Genomic DNA, 22552 nt, shown 5'->3' with positions numbered 1-22552 from the left:
CTCGATTAATCATGAAAATATAATAGAGAGTCGTATAAGGCTATGACTCGATATCCAACAGTGGTATTCGAGACGTTCTTATGCAAAAGTTCTCATATAATGATGGTTCTGGGCAACGGTGCGTTATCATGGTGCAAAAACCTCGAGCTTTTGTCCCAAAAGTAATTACTTTTTTGGCGAATCGCCTTACGAAAACATCTCATAATGCCCAAATAGTAGTCCTTATTGAATTTCTAACAAAAATTCGTGGTGTAAAATACCATTGCAATCCATAAACACTGAGAGCATCGTTTTCTCTTTTGACTGCAAACGAGATGGTTTTTTTGGAGCTGTCCACTCACTCGCCTGATGTCTGGATTGTGTGTCATACTCATGAATCAACGTCTCGTTTTTAGTAATGATGCAGTTGAGATCGGATTCCACCTTAAAAATCAGGCCTTTGGCGATATCAACGCGGTCCCTTTTCTGGGTGAAATTCAAGTCCTTTGGAAACAACTTTACAGTAACACTGCGCAAACCCAAAGCATTACCTGCAAAGCATTACTCATAAGCAATGTTCAAGTCCTCTGTCAGCTCTCTGATGGTTAAATTGTTGGTTATTGATAAACTTTTCACTCCACGTGCACTTTATTTATGTTTTCATCAGTTTTCGATGTCGCCGCCCTGCCACTACGTTCGTCATCCTCGATGAGCTCAAGACCTTTTCTGAAGCGTTCATGCCACTCGTAAACTATTGTTTTCTTTAAAGTATTTCAAAGCTTTCTCAACATTTCCAAGGTTTTGGCGCCAGTGTATCCATTTGTAACGCAAAATTTTATGCAAACTCGTCGTTGCAAATTCAAATTAATTTTTAAAACTGTAAAAAATCGAAAACACGTGCAAAGGTAGAATTAGAATTTTGGTATGAATGCTGACCACAGATCTTGCAATCCACCAAAAAAAAACAGCTCAAACGTTTTACTTTTTGCAATAGCTAAGAAAATACTTCCACGTGACGGGAGGCCCAAAGCTGTTTAGTAACACAGCAATTTTTTGTATTGGGTACGGCTTGTGGATGGATTTGGCCAGTTTATAAATATGCCATATTTCAGAGGAGCACCTATTTGATGGCGATAAAATAAATTGGAATGAATAATAAATATTTTTAGCAAAATTTAATTCATTGTTTACCAGTGTTAAATTAATTGGCTTGATTTTGTCTATTCGTAAAAATTTAACAGTTTTGCTTCTTTCGAATTTGAAAGTAGTTATGCGCTAACATTTGATTGGATATTATTATGAAGAGAAAACAATAGAAGAATCGCATACACATTAAATAATATATCTGTTAAAAAAAAAATCTTTTAAGTATTACTTAAATAAGAAAAACGGGATAGTATTGAGGAGGTATTGTCTCACTTCTTCCTTTCAGATGCTATATTGATCACCAACATTTTATAAAGTATAAGAAAATAAGCCATATGCAGAAGCCGGTACAAATGACAAGTAGCAAATGGCTCGCACGATTCGTTCATTGTGCCGTATGTAATACAAACATGTCGAAGCCTGCGAGCAGCACTGGGGTCGTTGCGTTGGAGCATGCCCACCGCATGCCCATACTTTTAAAACGCAAAGTACTCTTCACTCTATTCCGTTATTGATCCAGCCTTTTTTCTGACAGAATTGAAAGAAGTAGAGGATTAGTACCTATGCTCCCAAAAATTATTATCAGACCATTCCATTTAAAATTGTTGAAAATGTTTTTAACCTAAGAGTTAAGGGATGTCACTATGGAACACTGGTGTTATGAGGCATAACGTTTGCCATTTCGTCCTAAAAAATTTCGAAGTTTATTTCAAATGCAGTGTATGGCAGATGTTATGTATTTATTGTCCTTTTTATAGTAGGCTGTTTTTAGAACGTTTGTTACTTTTGCTTTTGGTATTGCACATTGTAAATATAGTTGTTGTTCTTCTTTTTCATTTTTATTTTTCTCTTTACTTTCTTCTTCTTCTTTTTCTTTTTCTATTTTCAGCTTATGTTTTAGTTGTTTGTTATCTGCTTATTTTTGTGTATATATTTTTGTTTTCCCTGTTTTCTTCAAGGGTTTTTCCCTTATTTATATTTTTATTCCTATTTCTTTTTTCTTTTTTCTTTTACACTTTTATTTTTCTTGTTTTCTGTCCCTTCGGCTTATTTTTGTGTGTGTTTTTTTTTTTGTTTTTGTCTTGCGCTTTTTTCTTACCTTTGTTTGGCTGTTTTTGTTTGTATTCTTCTTAATTTATATTTTGTTTTATACTTTTATTTTTTATATTTTTTATTTTCATTTTTTGTTTTACATTTTGTTTCCTGTTTATTTTTGTACATCTATTTTTTATATTTTCTTCTTGCGTTTTTTTCTTATTTTTTTAAATTTTATTTCCTCTTTTATTTTTATTCTTATTCTTACGTTTTTTGTTTATCTAGTGATCTTCTCGTCTATCTCGTTCTATCCAGTGATCTTAATTGTCTAGCTTCCAAGCCCGGGCATTTACAGAGAAAGTGCTCAACAGTCTCCTTCTCTGGAAAGGCCCCACAGCTTCTGCAATGGGGGATAAATGGTAACCCTAGCCCTTACGCGTGTATGTCGATCGTTCAGTGACCGGTAAACACAGATACGAGTTTGGAAATTGAATGGCGAGGAGTCCAAAGGACTTTTTGAGTCCTTCGTATATTGTACTGGGGCCGAAGGGTTTTCCAAATAGCACACGAAGAGCTCCATCTCTTCTGCGCTTTCCTGAGAAATAATTTATGCAGTGCCCCTTTAACAACTGTCAGGAGGATGGCGATGCTCGGGTAGGAGGTCTCTTAGGCCAATTCAGTCCCCTGGCAAGCTCATCAGCAATTTTATTTCCCTCTATGTTCCTAGGTGCTGGAACACAGATCAGAGAAATGTTACCTGCACACCCAAGAGATTTGATATCCTCCTTACAGGAGTTTACTAATTTCGTTTTGTACTGTGGCGTCGTCAAAGCCTTGATCTCGGCTTATGCTCCCAGATTCCCTAGGTATTTTGCATGCCTGCAGCATCGCAATGACTTCTGCCTGAAAAACACTAGCCGTATTCGGCAGTTTGAAGGAGACAAATGAATGGGATGATTTAGAGAAAACTCCTTCTCTGACTCCCGAATCGATCTTGGAACCGTCAGCGAAGACAGAGGTTCAAGCTTCGGTGCAGATTTTCCCCTCGATCCAATATTGCCTATTTGGAAAGTTTGTCCTAGCACGACCCTCAAACTCTAGTTTGCGGATAGAGAGGTCTGTTCGAAGTTCAGAGAAATACGGTGTTAACTGTCCGAAAATTCTACCATGTCCCTTGAGTGATTGCCTTAAGGGGCGAAGTAAAAGTCGATAGGAAGTAAGTGCAAAACGACATTCAGGGCAGCGCTGGGACAAGTTTTACATGCATGTGATGCCAATGCTCCGGTGATGCCAATGCACCCAGTCCAGTTTAGTGATATTAAAGCCCTTCCGAAGAGCTGCCGACCAAAACAGCGTTAAAAATGGCAAAACCACTGCATTGTACATCCACAGGACGGCCTGTGGCTTGAGTTCCCTTTTTTTACCGAACATAGATTTGCATGAGTAGAAGACTATACTGGCACCATGGACGTATGCTACTACCTTAACCCTACCCTTAGCATTATCAGATCTTCGTCAATAGCAAGTAGGCGCGAAAGAACATCACCCTGCGGCGTCCCCTTGTGAATGAATCTAATGACTTAAGCCCCTATTGTGACCGCACTAACTTCCCTGCAAGGATATGTACATATATCTACTTCGATTTCATTTTATACTTTTTTTATTTCATTTTCGTTTTTCATTTTTTCATTTTTAATTTTCATTTTTTTTTGTGTTTTTTACTCTCATAGTTTTCTTTTATTTGCTTTAGCGACATATTTCACCTTACAATTATTTAAAATTTTATAAGGACTTTCCAGCGTAAGTATTCTGGCTATACTTTCCTAATCCGATTTGATGCCAATTATTACAACGTCCCACCTAAATATTCCAAAAACTAATAGACCACTGAAATTATTTAGTAATTTTGAGTAGATATGCCCATCAAATACTCCCATAAATGATGTACTAGTATATTACAACTCAAACTTTAGTGATTTACCTAAGCTTATATTACCTTTTAGAACAAAAAACAAAGAAACAAACAATCAAATTCTAGTCATTAATTTGAATTTTAGTGTTGGTAAATCCAATTACCGTTAACATAATTACGAGATATAAAATTGATCATAAAATACCCACTGATTCTTTCGTAGTTTCTCCAATAAATATATGTAAATAAATAAATACAAACATATGTACATATAAGAGTACTATATATGTATGCACATACATTTATTAGCACTTGCGGGCGTGCTCATCACAATTTGACTCAAGAGCGCACTTCGCATCTAATTCGACAGCACTTTAACTTCGTGTTCAACAACACTTCGGATGCAGGTTAATTGTTAAATCATCTTAATTGAACCGTTACAACACTTTGAGGCGCATTTGTGCGAAGGCAAAGCGGCGTTGACACGCCGAATTGGCTTACTCTCGAACCACTTAAATAAATTCGTTAACACAATATTTGTTAATTCGAATTTCCAATTTCCCAGCAGGGAAATTTCGCTGTTTCGAGTTGTTGTATTTCTTGTGAACGTAACAATTCATTGAAAGTTAATTTTTATCAAAGAAAATTCATGTTCGAACATTCAATATTTCGACATACGAGTACATAACACATAATCCCGTTCCCTTATCTACAATATAAGAGTAGAAAAACATCAGAACAGAGGGCATTCTTTTTGGTGAGGCCTTGAAGTTTCACAAGGGTTAGTGATAAGCGTACAAGACGAAAAATAGTTTTATGATAAACTTCACGTAAGTTATTTTTCTTCAAATTTTATTTTAGGAATAAATCTGGGTTTACAACAATTTACAGATTAAAAATGCATACAACCTAACTTATCTAAATCTATAAATATCTGTACTATATTAAAATCATGTATCGGTTGAGCTTGAATACCAACATTCTCGCCATTGTTCACTTTTCTATAATTGATATTTTTGCAAGTCGTTGGTCGGCATTTCTCTGCATATGCTTATGTTGTATCATTCCTTCCGCCTCTTTCTGCACCATCTTGGACGTCGCATATTTGTTGTATCAATTCATGTGGCATTTCGATTCTTCATACTGCGTGCTCGGTTGTTTTCATATTCGCTCTCATCTCAATAGCATAAACGTTTATCAGTATAGGCCTCACGAATTGCTATAGAAAAACGATGTAAAGTTAGAGTTTAGAAGTTCGTAGAATATTATATATTACACCAAAATTAAAATTTGGTCGCACCGTATAATCAACACCAACAAAAAACAATAACTGTACATATGCGCCTAATTCTATGCAGCTCTGATTTTTCTGCTGGGTATGTTTGCGGTTATGTGCGGAGTAACAAAAATCAAATGACCTTTACATTTTTTGTTGCAATTAAAATTTGTATTATACAAAAATAAAAACAAGTATTAAAAATAACAACAAGATCGTCAAACATAACAACAGCTTTATTGTATTTTATACAATACATATATTTTTCCCACACCCTAAATGACCAACATATGGTAAATAAGCACAGGCTCGCACATACACACACATATGCTTACATATTTATTTATATAGGGTGAAGTGTCACGTTTCAAATCGTTATATTTGTTTTTTTATTCTTTTTGGCATTCAGCTGATCAGAGATATCAATTCTAACATTTGTTTGAATCTGAACCTCAATACCTTGTGAAGTTGACTTTTCCTCTTCAAAGTAAGTGCTTTTATTTTGGACGGCATACTGTTGTTCTCGTGTTGGCAAGTCTCTGGTACCATATTGCTTCCTCTTGTTTGCATAGTTCATCGAAACTGCGACAAGCAGTATCTCTTGCGGTCAATAATCTATTTAGCTTGGTAGCTCCGTAGTTGTTTTCTGAAGTTATATTACGGGGGATTCGAAAGTCAGTCGAGTACTTAACGCTTTTCGTGAAATCACTTTTTCGTGACCCTTACGGTATATTTGGGGTCATTACCCTTTCCATAGGAGGACCTCGCTCAAATAGTGGACCACAAGGTGATACTGGATCAAAATGTGCGCTACGCAAATTTCCGTCCTTTTGAACCAAATCTGAATTAGATTCCAAACATAAGGCAAGGCCGTTTAAAATAAAAATAAATTATCATCAACTAGCTGCCGTCAAGGGCTCATCAGATGTACAGGTGTGAGCTAAATTGCAGTTCAGCTGATTCACCCTGTAATTGTACATACGTATACAGTTAATCGTTTAAATGCATGCAAGTTTCGGATAATCTTTAGTTTTTTGCTTTTTATACCCGAGCGCACTTGCGGCCAAGGGTATTATAATTTTAATCGCAAAACGGTTGTATGTAACAACTTAAGGGGGACAGCTTCTCCAGTACTTTAAAATTTTCCATTTTTTTGTCCTTTATTTACAATCTAAAGAATATTTTTTCAATATCTTAAGTTTAATAGAGAATCTAAAAAGTCCGTATAAGATCATTGAAGTGATGAGCGTCGAACGAAAACTTTAATCGCGTTTTTCTCGAAATACGTTTTTTCCGAATAAAACTCAAAAATCAATCAAAATATCACCTTAAAATGGTACAGGGATATTCTTCAACGCATTGACCTTTGCATGTATCTCAAATTTTATAGTAATTATCACTAAAAATATTGTTTTGATCAATTAGGATTAAAAAAAGTGTTTTTTTTTCCTTTCACTTGGAATTTTAATTTTTTTCGTTAAAAATATTGTAGGTAAGTGCAAATCGGAATAACTTATTTTAACGAAAATTTTTTGTTTGATTGATGTCAGTTGATTGCAGATGGCTGTGCATTCCACGGCGCAAATTAAAGGAGCCACGTTTGAGCAGCTGTAACGCCGCTATTTCTTTTTTTTCCAACAAAATTTTTATATATTCATTTAGCATGAATATTAATATGGAATTTTTTTTAAGATAATAGATAGTGTTCGGTTTTTGGAAAAAAATATTGAAAAACTAGTTGAGGAGCTGCCTTCTTTAAAGGAATAGAGAAGCTATAGGCAGATATGTGTAAGTATACAAAAAAATTCTCATAATGATGACAGCAGTCTGTTTGGTTTGGGCCGAATCTAGCACTTCCTTACTTGTTTCGCCAAACTTTAATACGCGTTTTACTTTACTGAGTCGGTTAGTTCATTTATAGATTTTTTTACATTTTTATATATCAATCAAAAAAGTTGTTAATTTGAAATCAAGAGTTAATTTTTTATACTTGCAGTGCCGGTCGGTCATGAGTTCGATTTCTTGCTTGTCAATATTGATGTTCCTTTTAAGTATTTGACGAATAATATCGAGCGGTTCAAAGTAAGGAGGTTGCCAGTTCAGTGATTTTAGAGAACAGTTTTGGGTAGGGCATGTAGGGGTTTGCTGTTTAAACCACACTGGCGATTTCCAATTGCTCCAACAATTTGAACGTTAATTCAAGAAGTTTAACCACTGTCAAATGCTCTTGCACGGTGCATTGCAAATTTTTCACGAATTTTTTGCTTGTGCTTCAGTCTAACAGGTTACAATAATATTCAGATTTTATTGCTTACGCCAAACAAAATTCCTTTCGTATCCTAAAAAACTGATACCAACACCTTCTTGGCCGATTTTTGGACACGAACTCGTTTCGGATCCTAAGAATCAGGTTCACACCATGCTTAAGCCTATTAATTTGATTTGAGATCATGTTGATATACCCAAGTCTCATGTGTCTCGAGTGATGAATCAATGCACAAAATTAATTTTATCCTTTCGAAAACGCTCTAAATGTTGCTTAGAAAGTCGTATTCGAATGTGTCCATTGTTGGCGAATGCGGCACGCATTGTGCACGCAGCTTTCTGAAACCAAATACTGCAGTCGAAATATTGCTTACACTGCCCAGTAAAATGCCTAGGATTTCTGCTATATGTCTTTCAGTCCCTCAACGATTTTCCAAAACTATATCCAGTATTTTTGCTACGTTTTCTGTTTTGTTGCTCTTTAAAATTTCAATCCCTGCACGATACTTGATTTTTTAATTGTAGAAAATATTGTGGCACGTCAAAATTAAACGGCTTGCAAAAAAAGAATGAATGGACAGATTGAAATAAAACTTCACATACGTTCATATCACGAGTGTGCCAATATTGCAAAAAAGAAAAATTTAGACTAGTAGCAACGCCTTTTTTTATCGACCCGGAAAACTTATTAAACAACCTGGTTCGAGTACGAGATAAAGAAGATGGTATGGATCAGTTATTTACGAAAAGGTTCAGCAAAGCTTTATTATTTATTTATATTGGCCTAAGGACTGTCACTTCGGCAGCATTTCCCAAATTTTTATTGGGAATGCTTTGCTGTTATAATAAGAACAACAAGAAATCAATATTGAGTGCCTTGCTATTCTTTAGATCATATTTTCAATTTCTAAATCCATAAATATTTTAAGTTTTTAAACTTATGTTTGTTTAAAATGGAAAGAAAAAAAAAATTTTGTACGTAGCTAAATATTATTGTATTTGTTCTGTTTTTTTTTTATGGGGTGCTGAAATTATTATAGAATTTTGTTAAAGTGTTTTTTAAGTGGGTATTATGAATGTAATTCTGAAATCAACAATTACCGCTAATATGGGCATCCTTATTATATGTACGAATCTCCGCAAAATATTTTCGGATTTGTTCTCTGATGAAATATTGTGTAAAAATTTGAAAGATTCGAAAATATATATGTATGTACGTTTGAGGAAATATAGAAGGTTTGCGCATATTGCGGTTTTTGTCATTGAGATAGCATAAACCATTCTTCCTCATACGAATTCGGGGTGTGCTGCTGAAGTGTCATTCCTCGTTATATATATTACTTTACTGCCAATCGGTTCTCAGCCAAATTGACAGAATCAGCTGTTGAGCTGACGCAACTGAAGGGCCTTATTTATATTTTTTTGTTTACAAACAACTTTTTACCGTCTATTCTCTTTCCTAATTTTAATTTTTGGTTCAAATGCTAGATGTCATAACCCCTTCGTTTTGTACTCTCATCCAACTTATTTTTCGAAATCATACGCTCGTATAAGCTTTCGCTCTTCTATGTGCGAGGGTGCGTACAGTAAAACTTATTTGCTGTTATTTTGAAAAAAATCGAATGCAACTTCACGCATTTTTTAGACAACATTAACTTATAAGGTATAAAATCATTCAATAAAATTTCCATTATCTTGTGTCGCCATTGCTTTGTACGAAGGAACAGAGTCTCGCATTGCTAATCCAGGGTTTCACTACTGTATCTAGAGTCGATAGAGGAGGTGGAATTCACTCGAAAGGGAGTAAAGAAGTATTGTGTCATGACATCTTCTTTGCTGCTCACAGCCCCTTATACCATAACAGTGGCCGGAAGCTTCGTGTCCATGACAACATAAACCTCCAATTTTTTCATCAAAAAGAAACCATAACATCTCCGGCATTTCAAGGAGTTTAATTTTGTTTAGAAAGCGTTTTGATAGCTTAACTTACTGTTCCCGTTTTTGCTCCGACATAACACACGATTTATTCTGAAGATCTTCATGGACAACTCAACGGCTCAGAAACTCTACAACCCTCCCTCGCAAGGCCCCTCATTGCTTTTGAAGGGTTCCCGTCAACTTCGACAAATCGGACAGTGTCAGAACGTTCCTTGAGTTTTTTGAGGTATGCAACTTTGATACTTTCAATTCACGGCGAACCTTATGAACGTTTGAATTGGCACACTTAAGAAAATTAGAGATTTCTGAAGAGGTGTGATTTGCGCATTTAGCGACATGTCTTAAGTTGTAGTCCTCGATGCCTCCTACAGCCATATACATATATGCACCGTATGCACCTTATATATGTCTATTATTTAGATATACATACTTTCCCGCGAACTTTTGTATATTTTTTTATCATATGTTAGTTTTAAGTCTATTCAAATCTTGTGAAAAGTTTGTTTAAAAATTGCAATATTTATGACTATTATCAGAAAATACCTGGCATGTTTATTAACTATCTAAAATAAATGGTTTGGAAATGCGCAAGGTGGCGCTCCGGTCGATATGTTCCAAAAACTTACATTTCTAGCTCAATTAAGTTCATATTCAGATATCAGAGGGTGATACACAAAATTACAATAGAATAGAGCAGAGCTCATTCTCACTTGGGCACGATCTGTGTTCGAGAAAGGGGAGCGTTGAGGGTGTAACAAATAACAAACCTTTTTGGATCAACCAAAACTGTAACGCCAATTGAGCCATTCCCGACCCTTGAAATTAGTACATAAAATAAACACAGAAGAAACGAAAGTAAATGGAAAGCCAGGAATGAAAGAATACGTGAGATAAAGCATGGAAAAAAACTGAACTTGCCGTCTTTATTATCAGCCTTACTTTCATAATTTAACTCGAGGCACTTCATTTTTATTATTTTGATTAATTTAAATATCAAAATATTCACGACTGATTTAAATTTTTTCTATACTTACCCTGTGATCAGAAAGTACTGGGAATGTCTAAATAAAACAAAATATAGTTCAATTTCAAGCACATTTATTTTATCTCCTTCAAAATATGACCCGTCTGAAGCAACACCCATGTGCCAAGGTTTCACCCAGTCCTCCATGCACCCCTGGTAGGTCGACGAAGGGATAGCCTTCAGCTCCTCCGATGGTATTAGCTTGGTGTTTGGTCGAATAATCCAGCACAATTTGGGCTCGGCGCGATTGCGCGTTATCATCATGCAAAATCCAAGAGTTGTTTGCCCACATTTCCGGCCATTTGCTACGTACAGAATCTCTTAAACGCTTTAAAACGGATTACTAATATTCTTTATTGACTGTTTGGCCTGAAAACATAAGAAAAAAATATGGGCCGGTTCCCACGTGCCCGGTTCGTTTAAATAAACATTCCCGATACTTTTTGATTATAGCGCACGTCAATCAATTATCAAATTCGCCAAGAACAAAGTAGCGGTTTGAAGAGAGCTTACCTTTATATTTTCGGGAAGTATAAATTTATGTATAAATTCAACAGATGATCTTCATGTTAATGAAGCAAAAGACGAAGCTTCATGTAAAGGATCTTCACATTCAAATCAGTAACATCGTCATGAGTTATTCAACTGTTTTAAAGTTGGATATTATTTCTTGTTCACAAGGGTTTATCTTTGCTACTTTGTTTTGGGCATGTTATTAGTGATTTTAATGTGACTCTTAACTGTTCGGATGGTTAATTGCTACAACTATGGCTACTAGCTTTGGAAATGCTGCTATTGTTAACAGAAGCCATGGACGCCAAGTGCGTTAAATAAACAAATCAAGTTTGTTTTCAGCGTATACTCACATATTGTTTTTTAATTGTTCTGAGCGATTTATGCCAGGTATGTATGTATGTAAATGAAATGAATCTGAAAACTAGCAAGAGCTCTGGTTGGAACGAATCAAAAGTGTGCATTTAAGCTAATAAAAATACAAATGATAGCATAATTTTCACGAAATAATTAACTATAGAAATAAATTAAATATTATATTACTAAAGTCGCTCTAGTTATTTCTTCGCGCTAAAAACAATTTCCGGTTTATTTCAATCAAATCTAATAATCAGGCAAGGATTAGTACTTAAAAATTTGAATAGAGGTTTTCATATTATTTCGCTTTTGGGCATCGTTTTCATAAATATTTTTATCGGTAGGGCAACTGCATAATAAAATGTTTTGTTTTTGGTATGAACGATCTCTTCAAAAACTCCATTTATGAAAGTGCATTCTTCTTCTTGATTGGCGCGGTAGCCGCTTTCGCGATTTTGACCGAGTTTAACAACGTTTCTTTCTCGTGCTAACCACCGCCAGTTGGAAATACCAAGTGAAGCCAAGTCCTTCTGCACCTGATCTTTCTAACGTAGAGGAAGTCTTTTTTTTCCTCTGCGACCACCAGCTGGTCCGCAGCAAATACTTTCAGAGCCGGAGCGTTTCTATCCATTCGGACGACATGACCCAGCCATGACCCTATGTCGTGGAAGTCTCATTCAGCTCATTATTCCTTCGACTGCGATATTCTCCGTTGCCAATGTGCAAAGGTTCAAAAATCATTGACTCATAGAATATACCTTGATCATTATAACACAAAAAAACCCTATTACGTGATAAGGCTGAACCCTGAAAATAATCTGTAAATATTGTATTATCTATTAAAATCCAGCGACTGGAATCATTATGTTTTCAATAAAAAAAAATTGATATTTAATAATGTTTTCAGATTTCAAAATTTGCGATCCATATTATTGATACATTTTTTGGTTTTCTTGAACTAAACCGAAAATCGAGTAATATTTGTTGATTAAAAACAAAACTTATTGTTTTTTCAACTGATTAATGTTCACCCTCGGCAAGTGTGGGTAACATGTATCATTTGGGGACAAAGCCTGGTAAGCCCGTTCACGGATGTATGACGCAAATGTTGACGGTGAAACATTCTGCGAGGAACTCCCCATCAGACTCAAGATGAGGCTACCAGACGACTACAGTGTGTGGTAGCGGCAATGAAAGAGGCAGGTGATTGGTTGCTCACTTGTTTTATAACACGGAAGTAAATATTTAATCCGGAAATCAGGGCCATGGGTTCGATCGCGTCATTATTGAATTATTTGATATTAGGCGAATGAGCTGGCTGGGCGAGGGGCCTCTAAGGCAGTTTTCCCTCGCAGCGATAGAATATGGATCTCCTTAACAACTTGCGGTCTCCTCGTGAAAAGGTGGGCTTCGCCTGTCAACTCAGCGAGGGCTGGGTAAGTAAAAAAACCGCGAAATCCTTCTGGGTACGTATGGATCGGAGGGTTCTTCAAAGGTTAACGAAATCTCGGTTCTCGGATTTCGTGTGTGTCCTTACAGGGCACTGTCCGCGAAGTATGCATACTGTGAGACTCGACATCACTTCCAGTCTTTTATCCATCTCTGCACCATCTTCTTAGCTGTTCTGCTCTCGTAGGGATAAGAGTCATTCCTTGCTATGCCTGCTTAATATAACATTAAACACCTGATGAACTTTATCAGCAGTATGATAATGGATGAATAACAACCACAATACAGGCATAGTTCGGTCTGCACGCATGATGAAAATAAATAATCTTAATTTTTGGTAAAAAAATATCAACTCACCAACTCACTATTGCAAAGCGGAAAATAGGTTTCTCTTTTGAGCGATGAACTAAAAATCGAAAAGTTATTCTAAGTAATATAATATAAGTAGATATAGCTTTAATATTTTTAAATCGTAAAGGATTTATAAAGAGCCTCAAAAATTATGCGCATTAACATATTCGAAACTGTTCTACGATACCTGGAAGCAGGCCCGTGCGCAGAAAATTTCCGAGGGGGGGTTTTAACTCAAGTTACATAATCAATGAAAAAAGAGGTTGTCTGTAAAGTCGGTTTACTGACGATAGTTTAGCGTGATAACGTCATAAGAAAATACTGATTGAATGGTTGCATTTTCAAAAGAAAATTTTAATTTTATTTGTTTGATAGATATTTTGTATGGATATAGAGAATGAGTTAACATTTACATAACATAATATACTTTAACATACCATAACATAATATAACTTAACATAACACAACACAACACCACATAACATAACATAACATAACATAACATAACATAACATAACATAACATAACATAACATAGCATAACATAACATAACATAACATAACATAACATAACATAACATAACATAACATAACATAACATAACATAACATAACATTACATAACATAAAATAACATATATTAACATAACATAACATAACATAACATAACATAACATAACATAACATAACATAACATAACATAACATAACATCACATAACATAACATAACATAACATAACATAACATAACATAACATAACATAACATAACATAACATAACATAACATAACATAACATAACATAACATAACATAACATAACATAACATAACATAACATAACATAACATAACATAACATAACATAACATAACATAACATAACATAACATAACATAACATAACATAACATAACATAACATAACATAACATAACATAACATAACAAAACATAACATAACATAACATAACATAACATAACATAACATAACATAACATAACATAACATAACATAACATAACATAACATAACATTACATTACATTACATTACATTACATTACATTACATTACATAACATAACATAACATAACAAATTACCCCGTATTAAAGCACTTATCAACAGCTTTCATTTGATACCCATATTGTACATACACAACCAAAGGTTAGCCGGGTCCACGTTTTGACCTATATCTCGAGACCCCAGTCACGGAGCGGCATGAAAAATACTCTGTACTATAGCATTCACCAACAGCTTCCATTTGATACCCATATTGTACATACACGTCCGAAGGTTACCCGGGTCCACGTTTTGACCTATATCTTGAGACCCTATCTACCAATAGGTATTCAAACTATACGGAAATCATCTTCAATACCTACTTAACAATGTGTGTAAGTTTGGTTTAATTCGGTTCAAAGACACGGCGGGTCCACGTTTTGGCATATATTTCGAGACCCTAGTCATCAATAGGTATGACAACTACCCCGTATTAAAGCACTTATCAACAGCTTTCATTTGATACCCATATTGTACATACACAACCAAAGGTTACCCGGGTCCACGTTTTGACCTATATCTCGAGACCCCAGTCACGGAGCGGCATGAAAAATACTCTGTCCTAAAGCATTCACCAACAGCTTCAATTTGATATCCATATTGTACAAACACATTCTAGGCTCCACGTTTTGGTCTCTATCTCGAGACCCTAGTCACGGAGCAGCATGAAAAATACTCTGGACTAAAGCATTCACCAACAGCTTCCATTTGATACCCATATTGTACATACACATCCGAAGGTTACCCGGGTCCACGTTTTGACCTATATCTCGAGCCCTATTTCCAAAATAAAATATAATCCATGTTACTCGTGGATGATGTAGCTTTCGAATGGTGAAAGAATTTTTAAAATCGGTCCAGTAGTTTTGAGCTTATTCATTACAAACAAACAAAGTTTTCCTCTTTATAATATAGACAACATATCTTATAAGGTATATGGTAAATATTACCATACATTTTTTCCTTATATATAATAAAAAAATTAATAATTATAACTTTAAAACAACAAGTATTATTAACAAACTTGGTTTTATTTTAAATTCTTCAAGTGAATCAAATTAATAATAATCAATAAGAAGGCATATGCAAATACAAATACGTGAATTTATATATGTACATTTGCGCATATACATACATACATATATACGCTCACTTAAGTAGGAGAGAGCAAGATGTCGAACGTTGCCGTTCGTTTGCTTTGTTTGCTTTGTCGTTCGTTCCGCCCTTTCGCTTGCAGTTCATTCAATGCAATGAGCAAGGTAACGGCAATGAGCAAGGTAACACTAATATGAGCAAGGTAACACTAATGAGCAAGGTAACTACATATGAGCAAGGTAACACTAATGAGCAAGGTAACTACATATGAGCAAGGTAACGACACATTTTTTCGTGCGTGCAGCCTGTTAAATCGAAATATAAGACGTTATCACGTGAAAAGAAAAAAAAAAAATTTTTAGAGTACAGAAATTTTATTGTCAAAAGTAGGTAATAATTAGCTACATTTAGGTATGTAATAAATGAACTCTTCGAGGTACTGAAAAAACTCTTTCAAAATTATTTGCGGATCAATTTTGACATCGCGATGTACATTGAGTGAGGCTAAGCCGTTCAGGCGATCTTCAGACATTGTTGATCTCAAATACGTTTTCAGTCGACGCAAAGTTGAGAAGGATCGTTCATTCGTCGCTGTTGTCACAGGCAAAACTGCCATCACGCGAAGCATCTGGTTAACATTTGGAAACGCATCTTCATTACAAATATCGAGTGCTTCAAGTGGGACAATGTGAGAGAATGCACCGAGCTCAAAATATGCATGGATATCTGGAAATTTGCGGTTTTTATAGCTGAAAGCAGTTGAAAAGCTCCAGACGAAGTCGTTTGGTCTTTCCAGGTAGTAGAAATCACTTCAAGAGCGCGAATCACTGCTGGTTGCAAATGAAGATATGTTGCGACGGACTCGTGCTGCTCTACTCATCTGGTTTTACAAAATTGTTTCAATTTCTTTACTCGAGATTCCGATAGATGTTCGTTTTCATTTATCGCACCCTGAAGGGCATTTTGGCGTTTCGGATGAATGAATAAGGAATGGATATTCTCTAGAACTCCCAGACAATTTTTGGTTCCTGTTATATTGCACGCAGAGCTTACCGCCAAATTGAAGCTATGAGCAGCACAATGAGAGTAGAGCGCGAGGGGAAACGTTTTTCTGACAACAGCTTGGGCCCCTTGGAACTCTCCGCTAACCGCTCTCGCACCGTCATATCCTTGCCCGAAGAAATACTTGCAATCTAGTCCGGAAGATTTGAGGAAATCAAGGTAAGCACTTCCTATTCCCTTTCCAGTAAAATCGGTGATAGGAATAAAACACAAAAAATCTTCCTGAATGGTGAACTTTTTGCCGCATTTAGCCAAGTAGCGAATGCAAATTGAACTTTGTTCTACTCCTGCAATGTCTGGCGTGTTCTTCGGATCTTTGAGAATATCTAAACAATTTTATCTGAAGTGTATTTACAAATGGCCAGTAGGTCTACTAAATTTGTAATATTCTCAAGACATCTTGAACCTGGTCTATTTCACGAATAACCCCATGTAAAAGTAAAGTATCTTAGTGGAAGTCATAAAATTGATCACATAAATACGAGATTTTATAATTGGCTTGGAGAGGCATCACCACGTTTTATGGAATCCTATGTATTCCCTCCTCTTTCATTTGCTCTCAGCAGTCCGTCAATCAATCAATGTATTTAAGTTGTGCACAATTAAGGTTAATTTGACCTTTTCAACTTTATGGCTGCCAACTATGTATAAAAGCGGTTCTTTTTTCTGCAATTTTCTTCCTATTATATACGTAGACGTACATAAACTGCAAGTATCTAATGCTCTGTTGCCACTTCTTCACTTCACCTTTGCCGAACAAGTGATTTGTAAATATTTTGGCTCACCTTCGCAGCGCTGTCGAAATTAACACTTCAAACAACGACGGACATCGATCAGCAAGTTGTTGCAGCAATGCTCAGCATGATTTGGCAAATAGTTTTAAATAAAAAAATTTTGTTTTCTGGAAATGATGGATATTTAGCGTGTGATGTTTCTTATGATGCAGTTGTAAGTAAAAGTTTTTTACTTGACTTTTTGCTTTTGCAGTATTTTCCACATGTGCCCACATACAGTTGTTGACATAGCAATCTGGACAGGCAGACATAAAAAGGGTTATAATTACAAGAAAAGAACACAAATTGGCAAGACGAAATGTTTGGCCAGGAAAATATTTACGTTCCTGGATATTCTGGGTTGCCCATATTCGACGGACTCGACGGATTTCGATGACTCTTTGGGCCCAGTCCAATGGACGAGGCTTGTCCGCAGGCAACAATCTTTGCGTCAATTGCATCTTATACGGGAATAAATTCAAACCAATGCGGATAATTCGTTATAAAGTGGTCCGAGCAATGCCCAACTGCTGAGAACGGCGATTTTGGGATGTCCTTGGCGACGTCTCAACACTGGCCCGTACAAGAGCAATATTCTCATCCGATCGCCTTGGTCGGTTTTGATTTGGCCTTTTTGGATTAGAAAGAGCATCACCAGTCGAAAACATTTCTTACAAACCTTTAATGGTGTTCTTAGAAGGCGCAGTTTTCACATTATTTAATTTTTTTATACGCAAGTTAAGTTTTCACAATTGACTTCATTTGTTGAATGGGAATTTCAACAATTTGGTAAAAATCTGCTTGGACTGACGCTTCCAACGCGGTATGTCATTAAGCGATCTGACGTCTCTGTCAAAAGATACAGGGTTGCCAGATGGGTCCGTCGAATACGGGCAAACCCTGTAGTTGGAAAAGTTGAATTTGGCAAGTAAGCAAGACTGATATATTAGGAAGAGCTACGATAGCACCAGATGAGAGAAACCTATACCAATTGCAAAATGGTTTATTAAATGCTTTGAAATGACAAGAAAGAACATGCCAACAACGTAGAATCACCAACAACATCTTCACTGGGCTAGAGTCGGTAAGATTATATGGTTGTTACTAGAGAGGAAGGCTTAAACAACGTGGAATGATTGCATTTCGATTGGATTGGAATGGTAGCCATTTATATTTAGTTTTTTCGATTTGCGGGGGTTGGACAGGTCCAAGCACTCAGCCAGGAAGACAATTACTCTACACCTGGATAGATTATAGTGAAAGAAATGGGTGGTAAGCTGAAAATTGGTTACAGGTCATTGATGAATCTTAGTAGGTCCGGAAGAGGAAGAGTATGAACTTTATCCATACTTAGTTTATCGCACCCCAATATCCTAAGCCTCATTTTAAAAACGCCCGACGGCTGCAGAGAAAATGCTCTGCAGTGTCCTCATTTTCACCGCAGGATAGACATATTGGGTCGTCAATGATTCCCATTGCAGCCATATGCTAACCAAAGGCGTTGTACCTTGTGATTACACTCGCCAGTATTCTCAGGTCCTTCCTACTAAGTTTTAGGAGAAAGGTCGCTAGTTTCCTGTTTGGTTCTTTGTTCTGGTGGCATGTTTGCAGAGCACTCATTATCCAGTTTATCAGCCAACTCGTTCCCTGTAATACTACAATGTCCAGGCACCCAAAAAAGCTAACTTTTGTTATGTTTTGCCACGTAAACTTCATCGGACCTAGTCCTATGTTCGGATTCAACAAAAACAACCTGAAACAAAAAGTAAAATACTGGGCCAAAACTCTATTAAATCAGCATTGGAATAACGTAGAGGGTCGTAGACACTCCTAAAAGTTCTTAAGTTTCAACGCTAAAAGAGCTAACATGGCCCTCACGTGAAACAAAAAGAGCATTCGCACTCTCACAGGCGCCCTCACGGGTCACTTCACCTGCAACAAACACTTACATAAATTAGGCATAACTAACACCAGCACCTGCAGATTTTGCTGCGAAGATGAGGAGTTTATAGAACATCTCATTATCGAATGTCCGGGGTTGACGCATAGAAGGAAAAGGTTTTTAAACAAGTTCATGCTTACAGATGAAGACCTTCAATCACTCCCTCAGAAGTAGCTGGTACAATTCATAAGCATACTTAACAGTCAATAGACAGCATAGGGTGCACAATAGATCAATATGGTCGCAGTGCTAAAGGGCCATTCTTTAACCCTTTACAACCATTAACCATTAACCATTAACCATGTTTTGCCACACTGTTCAGTTTTGTCTTACATTCACCAACTAATTTCGAAGAGCAGCGTAGGCTACAAGCTTGGTATTCAAATAACCGTGATAGTGAAGTATCATCATGCGACCAAAGAAGATGCTAGACATCTACGCCTTGTGATGATTCACCGATAAATCGCAATCAGCGGACCATTTGAAAGCCAATTTATAGGTGAACGTGTATCGGCTCATGCGGAGTTCCCCTTTGCAATGGAGTAAACAATTCAATCCTTACTTAGGCTCCAAATAACATTACAACTTTTGGTACATTTTCAATATTCAGTTAAAAAATTAAACCCAGGTTTCTTACTTTTGCTAGATCAGAGCCTTGAAGCAATTTGGCCCTATGGAATTTCGGAAGGAATACTGCAAAAATTTATTTTACTTAGGACCGCATAAGAGCTGTTATCAAATCTAATGTTGGCTTAACACTGCTAAGAGAAGCTGCCGAAAATATCAGTAGATTATCTAATGTTACTAAGATGTCACAATGTAATACCTACAAGTTTTTTGGTAGGGACAAACTAAAGTGATGCTACACTTTTCGTTTCTCAACTAAACTTACACACAGGGTCGTCGAAGTCGTGGCTTCAACTCCTAAGCCCCTGATAAAGAATATAATTTTTGTATTGTTTCTTGATACGCAGCAGAGACTGGACTGCTATAAGCCGGAAAAAGCTCAAAAGAGATAATTGAGCGATTTCGCTATAAAACACAAAAAAAAACATAAGTTGACGGCAGTACCAAAGCTTTTCGGGAGACTACTTGTTCACAAAGCACAAAATCTGTGCACTTCTGGGAAGCACAGGTTAGGGTATAGCCTCATAACACTAAGAACGCTCTGAGGACTACCACCATGCGAGTAATGACCACAATATATAACGAAGAGTTGCCTTGGGTATGCAGGCTGGAGTAGGTTATTGCAACTGGCAGAACTTCCATTGACTACTTTGAAATTAGGACGGCAGTGCTCCCATTTCACCATGTTGCGTGCATATGGTATTATTTTTATATATCCATCAGTTTTATGTTTAAGTTACTTATTCCGGATTTATCGCCAACAAAGCCGAATAAGTAGGTTTACTACTACCATGAGAAAGGGCATGGGTTCGAAACGAAGGGCATGAAATATCAAATGAGAGGAAGAATAGTTTATAATAGCGGTCGCTCCTCGGCAGCAATTGCAAACTTCCAAGTGTATATCTGCCATTATAAATCACCTCATAAAAACCCTCTACCATTCGGAGGCAACTTAAAACTGTGGGTCCCTACATTTATGGAGATATATCACCACAAATTGGAGGAGGATCTATACTATGCCCAAAAAAGGGAGTAAGCGCCGGGCGTACATCACCGACTTTATGCAATTTTTTGGTTTTTGTTAAGTAAATTGTTTTTTACTAACTACTCGTATTTGAGATCAGTATTAGCTAAATGAATAAATTATGTATATAAAACAATCTTATGCAATGCAGGAAACGGAAATTTTTGGTGATCCGATTTTTATGAAAGCAACTGTTTTTTTATGTAAATATGATAAAATTACATCTGAAACATTTTATTTGAACAAAATCAAAATTGTGGTAGAATTCCAGCTAATGGAATAAAATGTAAGACTTAAATTTGAAGTCCATTTCCGCTGCCGATGTTTAGTCATTCACCCCAAATCTTCACACAATTCACACAAGTAATTTAACTAAAAGTTAATTAGACATTTAATTAAAATCGAATATATTTTATTATTGTTTTACATATTATGCCTACACTAACATTAACTAGAACTGCAGATTGCAGTAATTGGGACTAGGCTTGTTTTTAATTTATGAGCGACGAATAGTTTGCCCAAACTTTTTCACTAAAAAAATCTTTTCATCATTATTTTATCTGCGCTTTTATGTTGAGTTCAAGATGCATTCAGATTTAAATACAACGCAAATAAAAATCTGCCAGTCATGATGCAAACATTGCGCAAGTCGCAAAGGGCATTGAACGATGATGATTTGTATTGTTTGAGAGATGCTGAATAATAAAGGTACACTTGCATATATATAAGTAAGTGTATACACAGGCGCCGCAGAATATTAAATGTTTTTCCTATTTTCCAGCTGAAGCTAAACACGTTATCCAAGCTGGCGTTACAGCAACAGTTGCACATGCAGCTAACATGCATGAAGTCTTTCCCAATATTTTATACCCCATCCTTCTCTTTAAGGAGAAACATATGTAATATATTAGAGGTTGAAGGCTATGCAGTTGGACCAACTTCAGTGACTCGTTGCCTAGCAGTAATCTTTTAGCGAAGAGTTAAACGAAATATCAAAGTTGCAACTGATGGCGGGCAAATTAAGGCTCATTTGGAAACAAATCCCACCAGAAAAAATATAAAATATATAAATTGTTTGCCATATAAAAACACTCTCACTCTGCTTATTAAAGTAGTTAAACTATGATTTAAAAATTGTAATACGGTGCAAAGCAATGAGCTTGCGGTTTCATAGAGCTTTGTACAATTTGGATGCTACTACAAGGTGGCGCAAAAGTAATCCTCCTATCAGATAAAGCTATAAATTTTGCGATTGGCCCCTAATGTCAGTTCTGTTTTGATATTTGTGTAGTAAACACATGCGAAATACACGTTAATAAACAATGTTACGCTACACTGCTCCAGAACGCGGAATATTGCTGACTATTTATTTGACCAATAATCGGTCGGTGACTTTGGCACAACGTGAATTTCGTCGCAGATTTCCTCGCCGTCCAACGCCTACTGGTGAAACACTGCGACGTTTAGCCGCTCGCGTCGAAGAGACTGGCACAACACGAAATGCTGCCAGGCGTGGCAGACCCCGAAGTAGCCGATCTGCAGAGAATATTGCTGCTGTAGCCGAGGATGTCATGGAAGCGCCGTCGACATCGACTAGACGACGTGCCACGCAAATGGGTATCAGTCGACGGTCTTTGCAGCGAATTTTGGTACAAGATTTGAAGATGTTTCCGTACAAAGTCTAGACGGTGCCTCAGCTGTTAGCTGCTGACCGCCAATCGCGCCTAACATACGC

The sequence above is a fragment of the Anastrepha ludens genome, chromosome 4 (assembly GCF_028408465.1).
Source record: "Anastrepha ludens isolate Willacy chromosome 4, idAnaLude1.1, whole genome shotgun sequence".
In the NCBI taxonomy this organism is placed as follows: domain Eukaryota; kingdom Metazoa; phylum Arthropoda; class Insecta; order Diptera; family Tephritidae; genus Anastrepha; species Anastrepha ludens.
This window is presented reverse-complemented; position numbering follows the sequence as displayed.